The sequence below is a fragment of the Tachyglossus aculeatus genome, chromosome 18, assembly GCF_015852505.1.
Source record: "Tachyglossus aculeatus isolate mTacAcu1 chromosome 18, mTacAcu1.pri, whole genome shotgun sequence".
Taxonomy (NCBI): domain Eukaryota; kingdom Metazoa; phylum Chordata; class Mammalia; order Monotremata; family Tachyglossidae; genus Tachyglossus; species Tachyglossus aculeatus.
The window spans coordinates 38,547,730-38,567,020 of NC_052083.1; the positions used below are offsets into that span (position 1 = coordinate 38,547,730).

Genomic DNA, 19,291 nt, shown 5'->3' on the forward strand with positions numbered 1-19,291 from the left:
GCTTGGCACATGGTAAGCGATTAACAAATGCCAACATTATTATAATTGTGATATTTGTTAAGCGCTTACTATGTGTACAAATACCATCATTACTACTATCACGGGGAGAAAGACACAAAATAAATCCAGTTGAGGAAGATGCATGTGGGGAACCCACACCAAGCCCTCCCCTTTCACAGATTCAGACCCACCAATGATAATAATAATTGCTAAGCGCTTACTATGTGCCAGGCACTGTACTAAGCGCTGGGGTGGAGACGAGCAAATGGGGTTGGACCCAGCCCCGGTCCCCCATGGGGCTCACGGTCTCAATCCCCATTTTACAGTTGAGGTAACTGAGACCCAGAGAAGCAAAGTGACTGGCCCAAGGTCACACAGCAGACAAGTGGCGGAGCCGGGATTAGAACCCACGACGTTCTGACTCCCGGCCCCCCGCTCAGTCAATCAATCAATCATATTTATTGAGCGCTTCCTGTGTGCAGAGCACTGTACTAAGCGCTTGGGAAGTACAAGTCGGCAACACATAGAGACAGTCCCTACCCAACAGTGGGCTCACAGTCCACTAAGCCATGCTGCTATATACCTGTATATATGTTTGTACGTATTTATTACTCTATTTATTTATTTTACTTGTACCTATCTATTCTATTTATTTTATTTTGTTAATATGTTCTGTTTTGTTCTCTGTCTCCCCCTTCTAGACTGTGAGCCCGCTGTGGGGTGGGGACCGTCTCTAGATGTTGCCAACTTGGACTTCCCAAGCGCTTACTACAGTGCTCTGCACACAGTAAGCGCTCAATAAATACGATTGATTGATTGCTACTTTAAGGCCCACGCACGCACGCAGACAAACCTAGACCGAAGCCGCGCGTTCCCAGAAAGACACAAACGTCCGTCCACACGTGCACGCGTTCCCAGACACACGCGTCCCCCACCCCGGTGTTGGGTACAGCGCTTGGCATAGTGTAAGCGCCCGAATGAATGCCACGATTATTATTATCGCTTGCACAGACGTCCTCCCGCCCACTCACCCCGGCTCTCACGGTGGAAAAAATTCCCGGCCCCGTATGCCAGGAAATCCCCGTGGCCGCAGCAGCTGGAGGCTGGAGTCCAGTCCGCCGGCTCTATTTTGGGCGCTCCAAAGTGCGGGAGCTGGGGGTGTGTGGAGTGTACCTGTATATATGTTTGTACATATTTATTACTCTATTTATTTATCTTACTTGTACATATCTATATATACATACCTGTATATATGTTTGTACATATTTATTACTCTATTTATTTTACTTGTACATATCTACTCTATTTATTTTATTTTGTTAGTATGTTTGGTTTTGTTCTCTGTCTCCCCCCTTTTAGACTGTGAGCCCACTGTTGGGTAGGGACTGTCTCTATATGTTGCCAATTGGTACTTCCCAAGCGCTTAGTACAGTGCTCTGCACATAGTAAGCGCTCGATAAATACGATTGGTGATGACGATGATGATATCTATTCTATTTATTTTCTTTTGTTAGTCTGTTTGGTTCTGTTCTCTGTCTCCCCTTTCTCGACTGTGAGCCTGCTGTGGGGTAGGGACTGTCTCTTGGATTTCCCAAGCGCTTAGTCCAGTGCTCTGCATACAGTAAGCGCTCAATAAATACGTTTGATTGATTGATTGATTGATTGACAGCTTGGTCTTCCGTGCGGACCAGAGGAAGGGCGGTCAGGGGCTAGGTCAGAGTTCGGATTTAGGAGGAGTCAGGATGGACTCCAGAGTTGGGATTTAGGACGGACAGGAGGACAGAGAAGGGCAGACTCTTAGCTGGGGGGGGGGGGGTTAAAAAGGGGTGTGCACATGTGTGTGCACGCGTGTGCGTGTATGTTTGCTGACTCAGCTCCTCTGGCAGCTGCCCTGGAAGTGGGAGGGGGCTGGAATTCTCCTGCTTCAACCAGGAAATGACCTTCCCTTGGCCGGAGTCAGCTGGGGGCCGGAGACGGGGAGAGGACAGAGGCCGGGGGGCGGCTGTGGCGCGGAAATGGGGGGCAGATAGCTCGGCAAGCCCCGGCCTGTCCTCCTGCCCCTCTCCCACTCGGTTAGAGAAGCAGGGTGGCCTAGTGGATAGAGCCCGGTCCTGGGAGACACAAGGGCCTGGGTTCTAGTCCCGGCTCTGCCCCGCGTCTGTTGCGTGACCTTGGGCGAGGCGCCTCACTTCTCCGGGCCTCAGTTTCCTCGCCTGTAAAGTGGGGATTAAGACTGTAACGGTGTCCAACCTAACTTGTATCTACAAACAGCGCCTGGTACAGCGTAAGCGCTTAACAAGTACCATTTCGGTGTTGGGGGGTGGTCCGTCACACTACAGGCAAGTGGCAAAGTCAGGGACTGTCTCTATGTGTTGCCAACTTGTACTTCCCAAGCGCTTAGTACAGTGCTCTGCACACAGTAAGCGCTCAATAAATACGATTGATGATGATGATGATGATGATTAGAACCCATGCCCCCTGACTCCCGGAGCCGTGCTCTTTCCAGTAGTGCCTCTCATGAGGTGAGAGCATCATGTTAATTCTTACCTATCTTACCTCCTTCCCTTCCCCACAGCACCTGTATATATGTATATATGTTTGTACATATTTATTACTCTATTTATTTATTTTACTTGTACCTATCTATTCTATTCATTTTATTTTGTTAGTATGTTTGGTTTTGTTCTCTGTCTCCCCTTTTTAGACTGTGAGCCCACTGTTGGGTAGGGACTGTCTCTATATGTTGCCAACTTGGACTTCCCAAGCGCTTAGTACAGTGCTCTGCACACAGTAAGCGCTCAATAAATACAATTGATTGATTGATTGATTCGTGAGTCTGACTGTGGTGGTGAGTTCTTCAAAAGTTGAAATGAAGGTTGTGTGGTCACTTTCTGTCAGGTTTTCTAGCTTTATATATAACAAGTTTATATTCTATATGCCTGTTCAGAAGAAAGACGCCATTTATGTATTTATTTTATTTGTACATATTTGTTCTATTTATCTTCTTTTGTTAACATGTTTTGTTTTGTTCTCTGTCCCCCCCTTCTAGACTGTGAGCCCGCTGTTGGGTAGGGACCGTCTCTAGATGTTGCCAGCTTGGACTTCCCAAGCGCTTAGCACAGTGCTCCGCACACAGTAAGCGCTCAATAAATACGATTGAATGAACGAATACGACTGAGTGAATGGAAGGGTACACGGATGGCTGCCCTCATCATCATCATCATCAATCGCATTTATTGAGCGCTTACTATGTGCAGAGCACTGTACTAAGCGCTTGGGAAGTACAAATTGGCAACATATAGAGACAGTCCCTACCCAACAGTGGGCTCACAGTCTAAAAGGGGGAGACAGAGAACAAAAGCAAACATACTAACAAAATAAAATAAATAGGATAGATATGTACAAGTAAAATAAATAAATAAATAGAGTAATAAATATGTACAAACATATATACATATATATTTGTATATATTTGCCCTCGCGGGGGTCTCTGGGCCAGAGGCAAAGGAGACCGGCCACATCTGGTGGCGTGGGCCGCGGGAGTGTGGAAACAGAGAAGCAGCGTGGCTCAGTGGAAAGAGCCCGGGCTTTGGAGTCAGAGGTCATGGGTTCAAATCCCGGCTCCACCGATTGTCAGCTGTGTGACTCTGGGCAGGTCACTTAACTTCTCTGGGCCTCAGTTTCCTCATCTGTAAAATGAGGATTAAGACTGTGAGCCCCCCATGGGACAACCAGATTGCCTTGTAACCTCTCCAGCGCTGCGAACAGTGCTCTGCACATAGTAAGCCCTTAATAAATGCCATTATTATTATTATTATTAAGCAGGCCGAGAGGGAAGGAGGGTCAGTGCGGCTCCTTGGACCGGGATGAGGACCGGCCAGACAGGACAGTGGCTTAGCCACCGTGGAAGGGGACAAAGCGGGGCTTCTTGGGGTCCAGGCCCGTGGCCAGAAGCCGGAATCCAAGTCGGAAGCCCAGCGGTTCATGCGCCGACTGCGGCTACCTAGTGTTGTCCGAGGAGCTATTGTCCTGCTGGGTATCCCGTTTGGGCCAGGGCGAGCATTCCCTGAATTTCCATGTTTCACTTCCCCTTCCTGAGCCTCCCTCCACGGAGGCTGTCTCCCCAACTATTCATTCATTCGTTCAATCATATTTATTGAGCGCTTACCGTGTGCAGAGACTGTACTAAGCGCTTGGCAAGTAGAAGTTGGCAATATATAGAGACGGTCCCTACCCATTCATTCGTTCATTCAGAGAAGCAGCGTGGCTCAGTGGAAAGAGCCTGGGCTTTGGAGTCAGAGGTCATGGGTTCGAATCCCGGCTCTGCCACGTGTCTGCTGGGTGACCTTGGGCAAGTCACTTCACTTCTCTGAGCCTCAGTTACCTCATCTGTAAAATGGGGATTGACTGTGAGCCCCACGTGGGACAACCTGATCACCTTGTATCCCCCCCAGCACTTAGAACAGTGCTTTGCACATAGTAAGCACTTAACAAATGCCATTATTATTATTATTATTCGTTCAATCGTATTTATTGAGCGCTTACTGTGCGCAGAGCACTGTACTAGGCGCTTAATCCAACCACGGGCTTACCCAACAACAGGCTCACAGTCTAGAAGACTCTAAGCTCGTTGTGGGCAGGAAAGGTGCCTGCTGACTGTTCTATTGTACTCTTCCAAGCGCTTAGTACAGTGCTCTGCACACAGTAGGCGCTCAATAAATACCTTTGATGGATTGATTGATTGATTGATTGACACGGGTGGGGCTGACGCCGAGTCGCCACCTGCTGGCGGGCTCTGGGACTGCGCTCCGCCACCTGGGCATCCTGGGCCTTTTCAATCAATCATCAATCATCATCATCACCATCAATCGTATTTATTGAGCGCTTACTATGTGCAGAGCACTGTACTAAGCGCTTGGGAATTACAAATTGGCAACATACAGAGACAGTCCCTACCCAACAGTGGGCTCACAGTCTAAAAGGGGGAGACAGAGAACAAAACCAAACATACTAACAAAATAAAATAAATAGAATAAATATGTACAAGCAAAATAAATAAATAAATAAATAGAGTAATAAATATGTACAAACATATATACATAATGTACAAACATATATACATAACAAACATATATACATATGCATATATATGTATATATGTTTGTATATGTACATGTACATATATTTGTATATATTTGTATATGTATATGTACATATATGTATATATGTATGTATATGTATGTATATGTATACATATATAGATGTATATATATTGTATATACATATATATAATCAATCAATCAATCGTATTTATTGAGCGCTTACTGTGTTCAGAACACTGTACTAAGCGCTTGGGAAGTACAAGTCGGCAACACATAGAGACAGTCCCTACCCAACAGCGGACCACGCTTTCATTCATTCAATCGTATTTCTTGAGCGCTTCCTGTGTGCAGAGCACTGTACTAAGCGCTTGGGAAGTACAAGCTGGCAACATATAGAGCCCTGCTCCTCTGGGCCTCTCGTGGGGGTGTGGAGGTGTGTTTGTGTGAGTACACGTGTCTGGGTGTGTACGTAGGAGGTGATGGAGCGACTGTTCCCAGGCAACCGCCGCTCAGGCCGAGCGAGCATCTCCAGCGTCTTCCCCATCTTCAGCTTCTCTGCATCTCCCGGCATCCTCAGTAACCAGTATTCCCAGCATCTCCACCATCCCCGGAACCCCAGTATGCCCAGTGTTCCCAGTGTGCCCAGTGGGGAAGCAGCATGGCCTAGTGGCTAGAGCAGGGGCCTGGAGTCAGAGGGTCATGGATTAATAATAATAATAATAATGATAGCACTTATTAAGCGCTTACTACGTGCCAAGCACTGTTCTAAGCGCTGGGGAGGTTACAGGGTGATGAAGTGCCCCACGGGGGGCTCACAGTCTTAATCCCCATTTTACAGACGAGGGAACTGAGGCCCAGAGAAGTTAAGTGACTTGCCCAAAGTCACACAGCTGATAAGTGGTGGAGCCAGGATTTGAACCCGTGACCTCTGACTCCAGAGCCCGGGCTCTTTCCACTGAGCCACGCTGCTTCTCTGGGATTCTAATCCCAGCTCAGCCACTTGTTTGCCGGGTGGTTTTGGACAAGGCACTTCACTTCCCCGGGCCTCAGTTACCTCATCTGTAAAATGGGGATTAAGACTGTGAGCCTCACGGGGGACAGGGATCGTGTCTAACCCGATTTGCTTGTATCCACCCCAACGCTTAGTACAGTGCCTAAAAGCGCTTAACAAATATCACAATTATCATTAGTATTGTTATTCCCAGCGACTCCACCATCCCCCAATTATAATAATAATAATGGTATTTATTAAGCACTTACTACGTGCAAAGCACTGTTCTAAGCGCTGAAAATTGTCTCCACCATCCCCAGAAGACCCACTGTCCCCAGCAGCCTGGTGTGATCAGTTTTCCCTGCACCCCCACGATCCCTAATAATCAATCAATCAATCGTATTTATTCATTCCCTCATTCATTCAATTGTATTTATTGAGCGCTTACTGTGTGCAGAGCACTGTACTGAGCGCTTGGGAAGTCCAAGTTGGCAACATATAGAGATGGTCCCTACCCAACAGTGGGCTCACAGTCTAAAAGAGTCTAATAGGGATGGACGCAGTCCCTGTCCCACCCGGGGCTCACCGTCTTAATCCCCATTTTTCCAGATGAGGGAACCGAGTATCAGAGAAGCGAAGTGACTTGCTCAAGGTCACTCAGCGGACAAGGGACAGAGCCGGGATTAGAACCCAGGTCCTTCCGACTGCCAGGCCCGTGGTCTATCGTGCAGCGTGAATTCCACGGGGCAGACAAGACATCTTCGCCGTCATCACCTCAGCCCTCTTTAGTCTCCCCCACGCCCCCCGGCCCACCCGTCCATCACCTGCTCTCTCCGGACCCTCTGGGAGTGTAGTACAGTCAGCTTGGCACCTTCGGGGAGTGGCGACAACTACGATCCCTGCGATCCTGGAAAACACAGAAAACACACTCAGACCCAAAGCCTGACTCAAACCCAGCACCTGCCCAGCCTGGGGTGGTCATTAGGTCAGCACCGCCGGGATTACCTGAACCTGCGGTGAGCAAAACACTGTGCTGAGCGCTACAGTGGCCTCAGTGATGGGTTTATTTATTTATTTTACTGGTACCTATCTATTCTATTTATTTTATTTTGTTTGTATGTTTGGTTTTGTTCTCTGCCTCCCCCTTTTAGACTGTGAGCCCGCTGTTGGGTAGGGACCGTCTCTATATGTTGCCAATTTGGACTTCCCAAGCGCTTAGTACAGTGCTCTGCACACAGTAAGAGCTCAATAAATACGACTGATTGATTGATTGATTGATTAGGTCAGCACCGCCAGGATTACCTGAACCTGTGGTGAGCAAAACACTGTGCTGAGCGCTACGGTGGGCTGAGTGATGGATTTATTTATTTATTTTACTTGTACCTACCTATTCTATTTATTTTATTTTGTTAGTATGTTTGGTTTTGTTCTCTGTCTCCCCCCTTTTAGACTGTGAGCCCGCTGTTGGGTAGGGACTGTCTCTATATGTTGCCAACTTGGACTTCCAAGCGCTTAGTACAGTGCTCTGCACACAGTAAGCGCTCAATAAATACGACTGATTGATTGATTGATTGATTGATTAGGTCAGCACCGCCAGGATTACCTGAACCTGTGGTGAGCAAAACACCGTGCTGAGCGCTACGGTGGGCTGAGTGATGGATTTATTTATTTATTTTACTGGTACCTATCTATTCTATTTATTTTATTTTGTTAGTATGTTTGGTTTTGTTCTCTGTCTCCCCCTTTTAGACTGTGAGCCCGCTGTTGGGTAGGGACCGTCTCTATATGTTGCCAATTTGGACTTCCAAGCGCTTAGTCCAGTGCTCTGCACACAATAAGCGCTCAATAAATACGATTGATTGACTGGGGGCTACTTAGTGCCGTAACAATGCCTCAAATGTGGTAGAACGCTTGTGATTTTGCCGAAGGGCTTTCACATTTCTTAACTCATTTTACTTCTTGTCCCTCATGCCACATTTCACAGTTGAGGTTCAGAGAGGGAAAGTGGCTTACCCAAGATCTCGGAGAAGGCCAAGGCAGAGGCAGAATTTAATCATATTAATAGTAATAATAATAATAATAATAATAATAATAATAATAATGGCATTTGTTAAGCGCTTACTATGTGCAAAGCACTGTTCTAAGCGCTGGGGGGATATCATCATCATCATCAATCGTATTTATTGAGTGCTTACTGTGTGCAGAGCACTGTACTAAGCGCTTGGGAAGTACAAATTGGCAACATATAGAGACAGTCCCTACCCAACAGTGGGCTCACAGTCTAAAAGGGGGAGACAGAGAACAAAAGCAAACATACTAACAAAATAAAATAAATAGAATAGATATGTACAAGTAAAATAAATAAATAAATAGAGTAATAAATATGTACAAACATATGATCAGGTTGTCCCACGTGGGGCTCACAGTCAATCCCCATTTACAGATGAGGTAACTGAGGCTCAGAGAAGTAATAATAACTGTGGTATTTGTTAAGTGCGTACTATGTGTCAGGTATTGTACTAAGCGCTGGGCTGGAGACAAGCAAATCAAGTTGGACACGGTCCCCGTCCCACACGGGGCTCATAGCCTTAATCCCCATTTTACAGAAGAGGGAACAGAGGCCCAGAGAAGTGTAAGTGACTTATCCAAGGTCACCCAGCAGACATGTGGAAGAGCCGGGATTAGAACCCAGGTCCTTCTGAGTCTCGGCCCGTGCTTTGTCACCGTGTGCCCACTATTGCCCACGGCGGTGGGCAGACGGCCTAGACGGGCCGAAAGGGCAGTAGTGGAAAGGGGGGTCTCAGCCAAAATGTTGGCCGCGTGGAGTTTCGTGGTACCAAATCATAATAACTGTGGGATTTGCTAAGCGCCTGTTATGTGCCAAGCACTGTACTGAACACTGGGGTAGATACAAGCTCCATCAGGGCAGACACGGTCCCTGTCCCACTCGGGGATCACAGTCTAAGTAAGAGGGAGAACTGGAATTGAATCCCCATAGTACAGATGAGGAATATGAGGCACAGAGAATCAATCAATCAATCAATCAATCAATCAATCGTATTTATTGAGCGCTTACTATGTGCAGAGCACTGTACTAAGCGCTTGGGAAGTACAAATTGGCAACACATAGAGACAGTCCCTACCCAACAGTGGGCTCACAGTCTAAAAGGGGGAGACAGAGAACAGAACCAAACATACCAACAAAATAAAATAAATAGGATAGAAATGTACAAGTAAAATAAATAAATAAATAAATAAATAAATGAATAAATAAATAGAGTAATAAATATGTACAACCATATATACATATATACAGGTGGTGTGGGGAAGGGAAGGAGGTAAGATGGTAACTTAAGAGAAGTTAAGTGACTGGGCAAAGGTCACACAGCAAACAAGTGGCTGAAGCAGCATTGGAACCCAGCTCCCCTGACGCCCAGCCCCGGGCTCTTTCCATGCCCTTAACCCTATTTTCCAGGGACGTTGTAAAGCCGGTATCCCGTTCATTCACTCATTTCATTCAATCATATTTATTGAGCACTTATTGTTTGCATGATCCCTGCTCTCAAGGAGTTTATAATCTAGCAGGGTAGGAAGACACTAAAATAAATTACAGGTAGGGTAAAGCAATAGAGAATAAAGACATGAATAATAATAATAATGACATTTGTTAAGCACTTACTGTGTGCAAAGCACTGTTCTAAGCGGTGGGGAGGTTCCAGGGCAATCAGGTGGTCCCACAGGGGGCTCACAGTCTTAATCCCCATTTTCCAGATGAGGTCACTGAGGCAGAGAGAAGTTAAGTGACTTGCCCAAAGTCACACAGCTGCCAGTTTGCAGAGCCAGGATTTGAACCCATGACCTCTGACTCCAAAGCCCATGTGCTTTCCACTGAGGCACATCATTAATAAAATAAATAGAATAATAAATATTAAATAATAAAAATAAATAAACAAGTGGGGTGGGGTGGGGAGGGGGGTAGAGCAGAAGGAGGGAGTCGGGGTGATGGGGAGCGGGGGAGGAGGAGAGGAAAAGGGGGGCTCACTCTGGGAAAGCCTCTAGGAGGAGGTGAGCTCTCAGTAGGGCTTTGAAGAGGGGGAAGTGGGCTAGTTTAGCAGCTCAGGTGTGTGTTAGACCCAGCATTCATTCAATCATATTTATTGAGCGCTTACTGTGTGCAGAACACTGTACTAAGCGCTTGGGAAGTACAAGTCGGCAACATCTAGAGACGGTCCCTACCCAATAACGGGCTCACAGTCTAGAAGGGGGAGACAGACAACAAAACAAAACATGTGGACAGGTGTCGAGTCATCAGAATAAATAGAATTAAAACTAAATGCACATCATTAACAAAATAAAGAGAACAGTAAATATGTACAAGTAAAATAAATAGAGTAATAAATCTGTACATACATATATACAGGTGCTGTGGGGACACCCCCGCCTTACCTCCTTCCCCTCCCCACAGCACCTGTATATATGTATATATGTTTGTACGTATTTATTACTCTATTTGTACATATTTATTCTATTTCATTTTGTTAATATGTTTTGTTCTGTTCTCTGTCCCCCCCTTCTAGACTGTGAGCCCGCTGTTGGGTAGGGGCCGTCTCTAGAGGTTGCCAACTTGGACTTCCCAAGTGCTTAGTCCAGTGCTCTGCACACAGTAAGCGCTCAATAAATACGTTTGAATGAATCATTAACAAAATAACTAGAATAGAAAATATGTACTAGTAAAACAGAGTAATAAATCTGTACATACATATATACAGGTGCTGTGGGGACCGCCCCCCTTACCTCCTTCCCCTCCCCACAGCACCTGTATATATGTATATATGTTTGTACGTATTTATTACTCTATTTATTTATTTATTTTATTTGTACATATTTATTCTATTTATTTTATTTGGTTAATATGGTTTGTTTTGTTCTCTGTCTCCCCCTTCTAGACTGTGAGCCCGCTGTTGGGTAGGGACCGTCTCTATATGTTGCCAACTTGGACTTCCCAAGCGCTTAGCCCAGTGCTCTGCACGTAGTAAGCGCTCAAGAAATATGATTGAATGAATCATTAACAAAATAAATAGAATAGTAAATATGTACAAGTAAAATAGAGTAATAAATCTGTACATACATATATACAGGTGCTGTGGGGACCCCCCCACCTCCTTCCCCTCCCCACAGCCCCTGTATATATGTATATATGTTTGTACGTATTTATTACTCTATTTTATTTGTACATATTCATTCTATTTATTTTATTAATATGTTTTGTTTTGTTCTCTGTCTCCCCCTTGTAGACTGTGAGCCCACTGTTGGGTAGGGACCGTCTCTAGACGTTGCCAACTTGGACTTCCCAAGCGCTTAGTCCAGTGCTCTGCACACAGTAAGCGCTCAATAAATACGATTGAATGAATGAATGAATGAATGAATGAATGAATGAATGAATGAAAGGGGAAGCAATGAGGGACTTTGGCGTGGGGGCCTTGGGCACAACATTATGGTAATTCCTCCAGCCTCTTCAGTCTTTGGGGAGAAGGGGGCTTGGGGGAGTGTTTCTGTTCCCTGGAATTCCCCCAGTTCTTCCACAAATAGCCCCTCACCACCCCACAAATAGCCTCTCACCACCCCACAAATAGCCTCTTACCACCCCACAAATAGCCCCTCACCACCCCACAAATAGCCTCTCACCCCCCACAAATAGCCCCTCACCATCCCACAAATAGCCCCTCACCACCCCACAAATAGCCCCTCACTACCCTACAAATATCCTCTCACCCTCCACAAATAGCCCCTCACCACCCCACAAATAGCCCCTCACCACCCCACAAATAGCCTCTCAGCACCCCACAAATAGCCTCTCAGCACCCCACAAATAGCCCCTCGCCACCCCACAAATAGCCCCTCACCACCCCACAAATAACCCCTCACCACCCCACAAATAGCCCCTCACCACCCAACAAATAGCCCCTCGCCACCCCACAAATAGCCCCTCACCACCCCACAAATAACCCCTCACCATCCCACAAATATCCCACCCCTTACCACCCCACGAATAGCCCCTCACCATCCCACAACTAGCCCCTCACCACCCCACAAATAACCTCTCACCCCCCACAAATAGCCCCTCACCACCCCACAAATAGCCTCTCACCTCCCACAAATAGCCTCTCACCCCCCACAAATAGCCCCTCACCATCCCACAAATAGCCCCTCACCACCCCACAAATAGCCCCTCACCACCCCACACATAGCCCCTCAGCACCCCACAACTAGCCCCTCACCACCCCACAAATAACCCCTCACCACCCCACAAATAGCCCCTCACCACCCCAGGCCCCTTGAGTGGCTGACCAGCTGGGCAATAATAATAATAATAATAATAATAATAATAATAATAACGGTATTTGTTAAGGGCTTACTATGTGCCAAGCACTGTTCTCCTCCCAGGGGTGGCATCCAGGGGCAGGGTCTCCAAGTGGTCCTGGGGGTGGGTGCCCCCACCCCAATCTCTCCAGGTCTTGGATTCCCCCACCACCACCACCTGTCTCAGAGCCCCCCTCCCCAGTTCCTGGGCCTCGCCCCTCGCCTGGCTGTGCCCCCTCCTACCCATCCCCACGGTGGGCACAGGGGGAGGGGGCTCCCCTCCTTTTCCCTCCCCCCAGCTGGGACCCCCCAGCTCACCTCCTGCGGCTGGATGTGGGGCTGGGGGCTGCGGTTGTCTAGGCAACCTGCAGACTTCCCTCCTCCGGCCGGTCCTCCGCGCTTTCCCCGGTGATGTCAGTGCGGAGGGATGGAGGGAGGGAGGGATGGAGGGAAGGAGGACGCCCCCTCCTCTCCCTCCTCTTCCTCGGGGGGCGGGGGGACCTGTCGGAGAAGGGGGAGGGGCTCCAGCAGAAAGACCCCTGGGCAGATCCTTCCCTCTCCCCCCCTGCCCACCACCAGCAGGGCAGGGAGGCAGAGATGGGGCCGCAAGAGACAGGCCAAGTTTTTTTTGGGGGGGGGGGAGATGATAAAGAGGGAGACCCCCACCCCGAAAATGAGGAGGGGGTGAAGCCTTGTTGCAGTACCATTAAAAAAAATAAAACAAAAGAAATGACCAAAACCCGTGACTCCAAAACATCTGACTTCGTGCCGGTCTTTCTGTAGCTCATTTGTGCAGAGATTTCCTTGTTGCAGCTCATTTTGTAGAGGTTTTCTTTTTTGTGGCTCGTTTTGTAGAGGTTTTCTTCTCGTGGCTCGTTTTGTAGAGGTTTCCTTCTTGTGGCTCGTTTTGTAGATTTTCTTCTTCCGGCTCATTGTGTACAGATTTTCTTTTTGTGGCTCATTTTGTAGAGGTTTTCTTCTTGTAGCTCATTTTGTAGATTTTCTTCTTGTGGCTCATTTTGTAGAGGTTTTCTTCTTGTGGCTCGTTTTGTAGAGGTTCTCTTCTTGTGGCTCGTTTTGTAGAGGTTCTCTTCTTGTGGCTCATTTTGTAGATTTTCCTCATCTGGCTCATTTTGTACAGATTTTCTTTTTGTGGCTCATTTGGTACAGGTTTTCTTTTTTGTGGCTCAGTTTTTGTAGAGGCTTTCCTGTGGCTCATTTTGTAGATATTTTCTTCTTGTGGCTCATTTTATAGAGGTTTTCTTTTTCGTGGCTCATTTTGTAGAGGTTTTCTTCTTGTGGCTCATTTTGTAGAGGTTTTCTTTTTGTGGCTCATTCTGTAGAGGTTTTCTTCTTGTGGCCCATTTTGTAGAATTTTTCTTTTTTGTGGCTCATTTTGTAGAGGTTTTCTTCCTGTGGGTCATTTTGTAGAGATTTTCTTCCTGTGGCTCATTTTGTAGATTTTCTTCTTGTGGCTCATTTTGTAGATTTTCTTCTTCCGGCTCATTTTGTACCGATTTTCTTTCTGTGGCTCATTTTGTACAGGTTTTCTTTTTTGTGGCTCATTTTGTAGAGGCTTTCCTGTGGCTCATTTTGTAGAGATTTTCTTCTTGTGGCTCATTTTGTAGAGGTTTTCTTTTTCGTGGCTCATTTTGTAGAGGTTTTCTTCTTGTGGCTCATTTTGTAGAGGTTTTCTTTTTTGTGGCTCATTTTGTAGAGGTTTTCTTCCTGTGGGTCATTTTGTAGAGATTTTCTTCCTGTGGCTCATTTTGTAGATTTTCTTCTTGTGGCTCATTTTGTAGATTTTCTTCTTCTGGCTCATTTTGTAGAGGTTTTCTTTTTTGTGGCTCATTTTGTAGAGGCTTTCTTGTGGCTCATTTTGTAGATTTTCTTCTTGTGGCTCATTTTGTAGATTTTCTTCTTCTGGCTCATTTTGTAGAGGTTTTCTTTTTTGTGGCTCATTTTGTAGACATTTTCTTCTTGTGGCTCATTTTATAGAGATTCTCTTCTTGTGGCTCATTTTGTAGATTTTCTTCTTGTGGTTCATTTTGTAGATTTTCTTCTTGTGGCTCACTTTGTAGATTTTCTTCTTGTGGCTCATTTTGTACAGATTTTCTTTTTGTGGCTCATTTTGTAGAGAATTTCTTTTCGTGGCTCATTCAGGCAGAGATTTTCTTTCCATGGCTCACTCGTCCAAAAATTTTCATTTTGTTGCTCATTTGTACAGATATTTTCTTTTCGTAGCTCATTCTTACAGAGATTTTCTTTTTGTAGCTCATTCGTGCAGAGATTGTCATTTTGCACCTCATTTTTACAGAGGTTTATGTAAGGGTAGAGAGCACTAAGTCCCTTATTTATTGATTGTTCTGTTTATTTATGTATATTAATGTCTGTCTCCCTCTCTAGGCCATGAGCTCGTTATAGGCAGGAATGTGTCTGTTGTTACGATGTACCCTCCTAAGCGTTTAGTACAGTGCTTTGCACACAGTAAGCTCTCAATAAATACGATTGAATGTGTGTGCATACACACACGAACACGCACACACCTGTTCCCACGGGCTTTGCCCTGGAGGAGGAGGAAAGTGCATCATGAGTCAGAAAGTCATGGGTTCTAATCCCGACTCCTACACTTGTCTGCTGTGACCTTGGGTAAGTCACTTCACTTCTCTGGGCCTCAGTTACCTCAAATGGGGATGGAGACTGTGAGCCCCACTTAGGATAGGGACCAGGTCCAATCCGATTTGCTTGTATCCACTCCAGTGCTTAGTGATAATAATAATAATAATGATGGCATTTATTAAGCACTTACTATGTGCAAACCACTGGAGAGGTTACAAGGTAATCAGGTTGTCCCATGGGGGGCTCACAGTCTTAATCCCCATTTTCCAGATGAGGTCACTGAGGCCCAGAGAAGTTAAGTGACTTGTCCAAAGTCACACAGCTGACAATTGGCGGAGCCGGGATTTGGACCCATGACTTCTGACTCCAAAGCCCATAATAATAATAATAATGATAGCATTTGTTAAGGGCTTACTATGTGCAAAGCACTGTTCTAAGCACTGGGGAGATTACAAGGTAATCAGGTTGTCCCACATGGGGCTCACAGTCTTAATCCCCATTTTACAGATAAGGTAACTGAGGCCTGCTATCCCTCAAGGTGCTATCAAAATAATAATGGTATTTGCTAAGTGCTTACTCAGTGGAAAGAGCCTGGGCTTTGGAGTCATAGATCATGGGTTCAAATCCCGGATCCACCACTTGTCAGCTGTGTGACTTTGGGCAAGTCGCTTAACTTTTCTGGGCCTCAGTTACCTCATCTATAAAATGGGGATGAAGACTGTGAGCCCCCCGTGGGACAACCTGATCCCCTTGTTAACCTCCCAGCGCTTAGAACAGTGCTTTGCACATAGTAAGCACCTATTAAATGCTATTATTATCAATCAATCAATCGTATTTATTGAGCGCTTACTGTGTGCAGAGCACTGTACTAAGTGCTTGAGAAGTGCAAGATGGCAACATATAGAGACGGTCCCTACCCAACAGTGGGCTCACAGTCTAGAAGGGGGAGACAGAGAACAAAACAAAACATATATTAACAAAATAAAATAAATAGATATGTACAAGTAAAATAAATAAATTAATAAATAAATTAAATAAATAGAGTAATAATTATTATTATTCATTCATTCAATCGTATTTATTGAGTACTTATTGTGTGCAGAGCACTGTACTAAGCGCTTGGGAAGTACAAGTTGGCAACATAGAGGGACGGTCCCTACCCAACAGTGGGCTCACAGTCTAGAAGGGGATTATTATTATTATTATCTCATCATCATCATCATCAATCGTATTTATTGAGCGCTTACTATGTGCAGAGCACTGTACTAAGCGCTTGGGAAGTCCAAGTTGGCAACACATAGAGATGGTCCCTACCCAACAGCGGGCTCACAGTCTAGAAGGGGGAGACGGATAACAAAACAAAACATATTAACAATCCAGCCCTGCTTCCTTCTCTCAAGGGTCTGTCTGGAAAATGAAGAGATGGATCAATCAATCAATCAATCGTATTTATTGAGCGCTTACTGTGTGCAGGACACTGTACTAAGCGCTTGGGAAGTACAAGTTGGCAACATATAGAGACAGTCCCTACCCAACAGTGGGCTCACAGTCTAGAAGGGGGAGACGGACAACAGAACAAAACATATTAACAATCCAGCCCTGCTTCCTTCTCTCACGGGTCTGTCTGGAAAATGAAGAGATGGATCAACCAATCAATCAGTCAATCGTATTTATTGAGCGCTTACTGTGTGCAGGGCACTGTACTAAGCACTTGGGAAGTCCAAGTTGGCAACATATAGAGATGGTCCCTACCCAACAACGGGCTCACAGTCCTGCTTCCTTCTCTCACGGGTCTGTCTGGAAAATGAAGAGATGGATCAATCAATCAATCAATCGTATTTATTGAGCGCTTACTGTGTGCAGAGCACTGTACTAAGCGCTTGGGAAGTCCAAGTTGGCAACATATAGAGACGGCAACATATAGCGATCCATCCATATAGAGATGGATCAGAGGAGACACCCAGAAAGGTGAGCTGAGGGGCTGGGATCAGCAGAAATCGGGGAGTGATTTCACGGCTTTCATGGCTGAATGTTGGGGAACTGCCACTCTGCAGCCGGAGGGACTTAAGCTAGACTGAGAGAACATCCTGACCTGCCTCAGGGTTAGACAGTGGGATGGATGATCGAGGGAGACCGAGAAAGGACATGAGCTGCCTCCTCTGGAACACTCCACAGCAAGGAGGTCAGGGAAAGGCGGGGGCCGTGAAAGGGAAAAATTCCAAATTTGCAGAAAATGTGACCCCTTCCTCCTTTGCAGGGCCTGGTGCTCTTGATACTACGAGGCTGCGATGTTGATTTATTTTACTGGTGCGTATCTATTCTATTTATTTTATTTTGTTAACATGTTTGGTTTTGTGGTCTGTCTCCCCCTTCTAGACTGTGAGCCCGCTTGTTGGGTAGGGGACGTCTTTCTATGTTGCCAACTTGGACTTCCCAAGCGCTTAGTACAGTGCTCTGCACACAGGAGGCGCTCAATAAATACGATTAATTGATTGACCAGCAGGGGGAGCCGGTCCACGGCCCCAGCACATCTGGACCCGGATTTTGAGCGGGGGAAGCGCCACCTTGTGGCCGAGGAGGGCATGACGCCCCCAGCGCCCCAAAATGTGGCAGGATTTGATGGGGGGGGATCAATCAATCATATTTATTGAGCGCTTACTGTGTGCAGAGCACTGTACTAAGCGCTTGCAGAAGGGGGTGAAGAGTGGGGGGCGGGGAAAAACGGGTATATATGTCTGTACATAGTTATTACTCTATTTATTTATTTATTTTACTTGCACATACCTATTCTATTTATTTTATTTTGTGAATATGTTTGGTTTTGTTCTCTGTCTCCCCCTTCTAGACTGTGAGCCCGCTGTTGGGTAGAGACCGTCTCTAGATCAATCAATCAATCAGTCGTATTAATTGAGCGCTTACTGTGTGCAGAGCACTGGACTAAGCGCTTGGGAAGTCCAAGTTGGCAACATCTAGAGACGGTCCCTACCCAACAGCGGGCTCACAGTCTAGAAGGGGGAGACAGACAACAAAACCAAACAGATTAACAAAGGGGTATATATGTTTGTACATAGTTATTACTCTATTGATTTATTTATTTTACCTGTATTTGTATGGGGGGATCAATCAATCGTATTTATTGAGCGCTTACTGTGTGCAGAGCACTGTACTAAGCTCTTGAAGAAGGGGGCGAAGAGTGGGGGGCGGGGAAAAAAGGGTATATATGTTTGTACATAGTTATTACTCTATTCATTTTACTTGTACATACCTATTCTATTTATTTTATTTTGTTAATGCGTTTGGTTTTGTTCTCTGTCTCCCCCTTCTAGACTGTGAGCCCGCTGTTGGGTAGGGACCGTCTCTAGATCAATCAATCAATCAGTCGTATTAATTGAGCACTTACTGTGTGCAGAGCACTGGACTAAGCGCTTGGGAAGTCCAAGTTGGCAACACATAGAGACAGTCCCTACCCAACAGTGGGCTCACAGTCTAGAAGGGGGAGACAGAGAACAAAACCAAACATATTAACAAAGGGGTATATATGCTTGTACATAGTTATTACTCTATTGATTTATTTATTTTACTTGTACATATCTATTCTATTTATTTTATTTTGTTAATGCGTTTGGTTTTGTTCTCTGTCTCCCCCTTCTAGACTGTGAGCCCGCTGTTGGGTAGGGACCATCGCTAGATCAATCAATCAATCAATCAATCGTATTTATTGAGCACTTACTGTGTGCAGAGCACTGTACTAAGCGCTTGGGAAGTCCAAGTTGGCAACACATAGAGACAGTCCCTACCCAACAGCGGGCTCACAGTCTAGAAGGGGGAGACAGAGAACAAAACCAAACATATTAACAAAGGGGTATATATGTTTGTACATAGTTATTACTCTATTGATTTATTTATTTTATTTGTACATATCTATTCTATTTATTTTATTTTGTGAATATGTTTGGGTTTGTTCTCCGTCTCCCCGTTCTAGACTGTGAGCCCACTGTTGGGTAGGGACTGTCTCTAGATCAATCAATCAATCAACTGTATTTATTGAGCGCTTACTGTGTGCAGAGCACTGTACTAAGCGCTTGGGAAGTCTAAGTTGGCAACACATAGAGACGGTCCCTACCCAACAGCGGGCTCACAGTCTAGAAGGGGGAGACAGAGAACAAAACAAAACATATTAACAAAATAAAATAAATAGAATAGACATGTACAAGTAAAA

At 45.7% G+C, this 19,291-nt stretch overlaps 1 protein-coding gene across 2 annotated transcripts in view; it reads right to left on the reverse strand.

Annotated features, from left to right (window-relative positions):
- Positions 1–12,848, reverse strand: part of LOC119939968 (phosphatidylinositol 3-kinase regulatory subunit gamma) — a 117,785-nt gene extending 104,937 nt beyond the window's left edge. For both annotated transcript variants that reach the window (XM_038760020.1, XM_038760018.1), the window contains exons 1-2: positions 12,772–12,848; positions 6,918–7,000 (exon numbers count right to left, since the gene is read on the reverse strand). The gene's annotated coding sequence lies outside the window, so the exon portion shown is untranslated. The remainder of the gene's footprint in view (positions 1–6,917; positions 7,001–12,771) is intronic.
- Between the last annotated feature and the right edge of the window lie 6,443 nt (positions 12,849–19,291).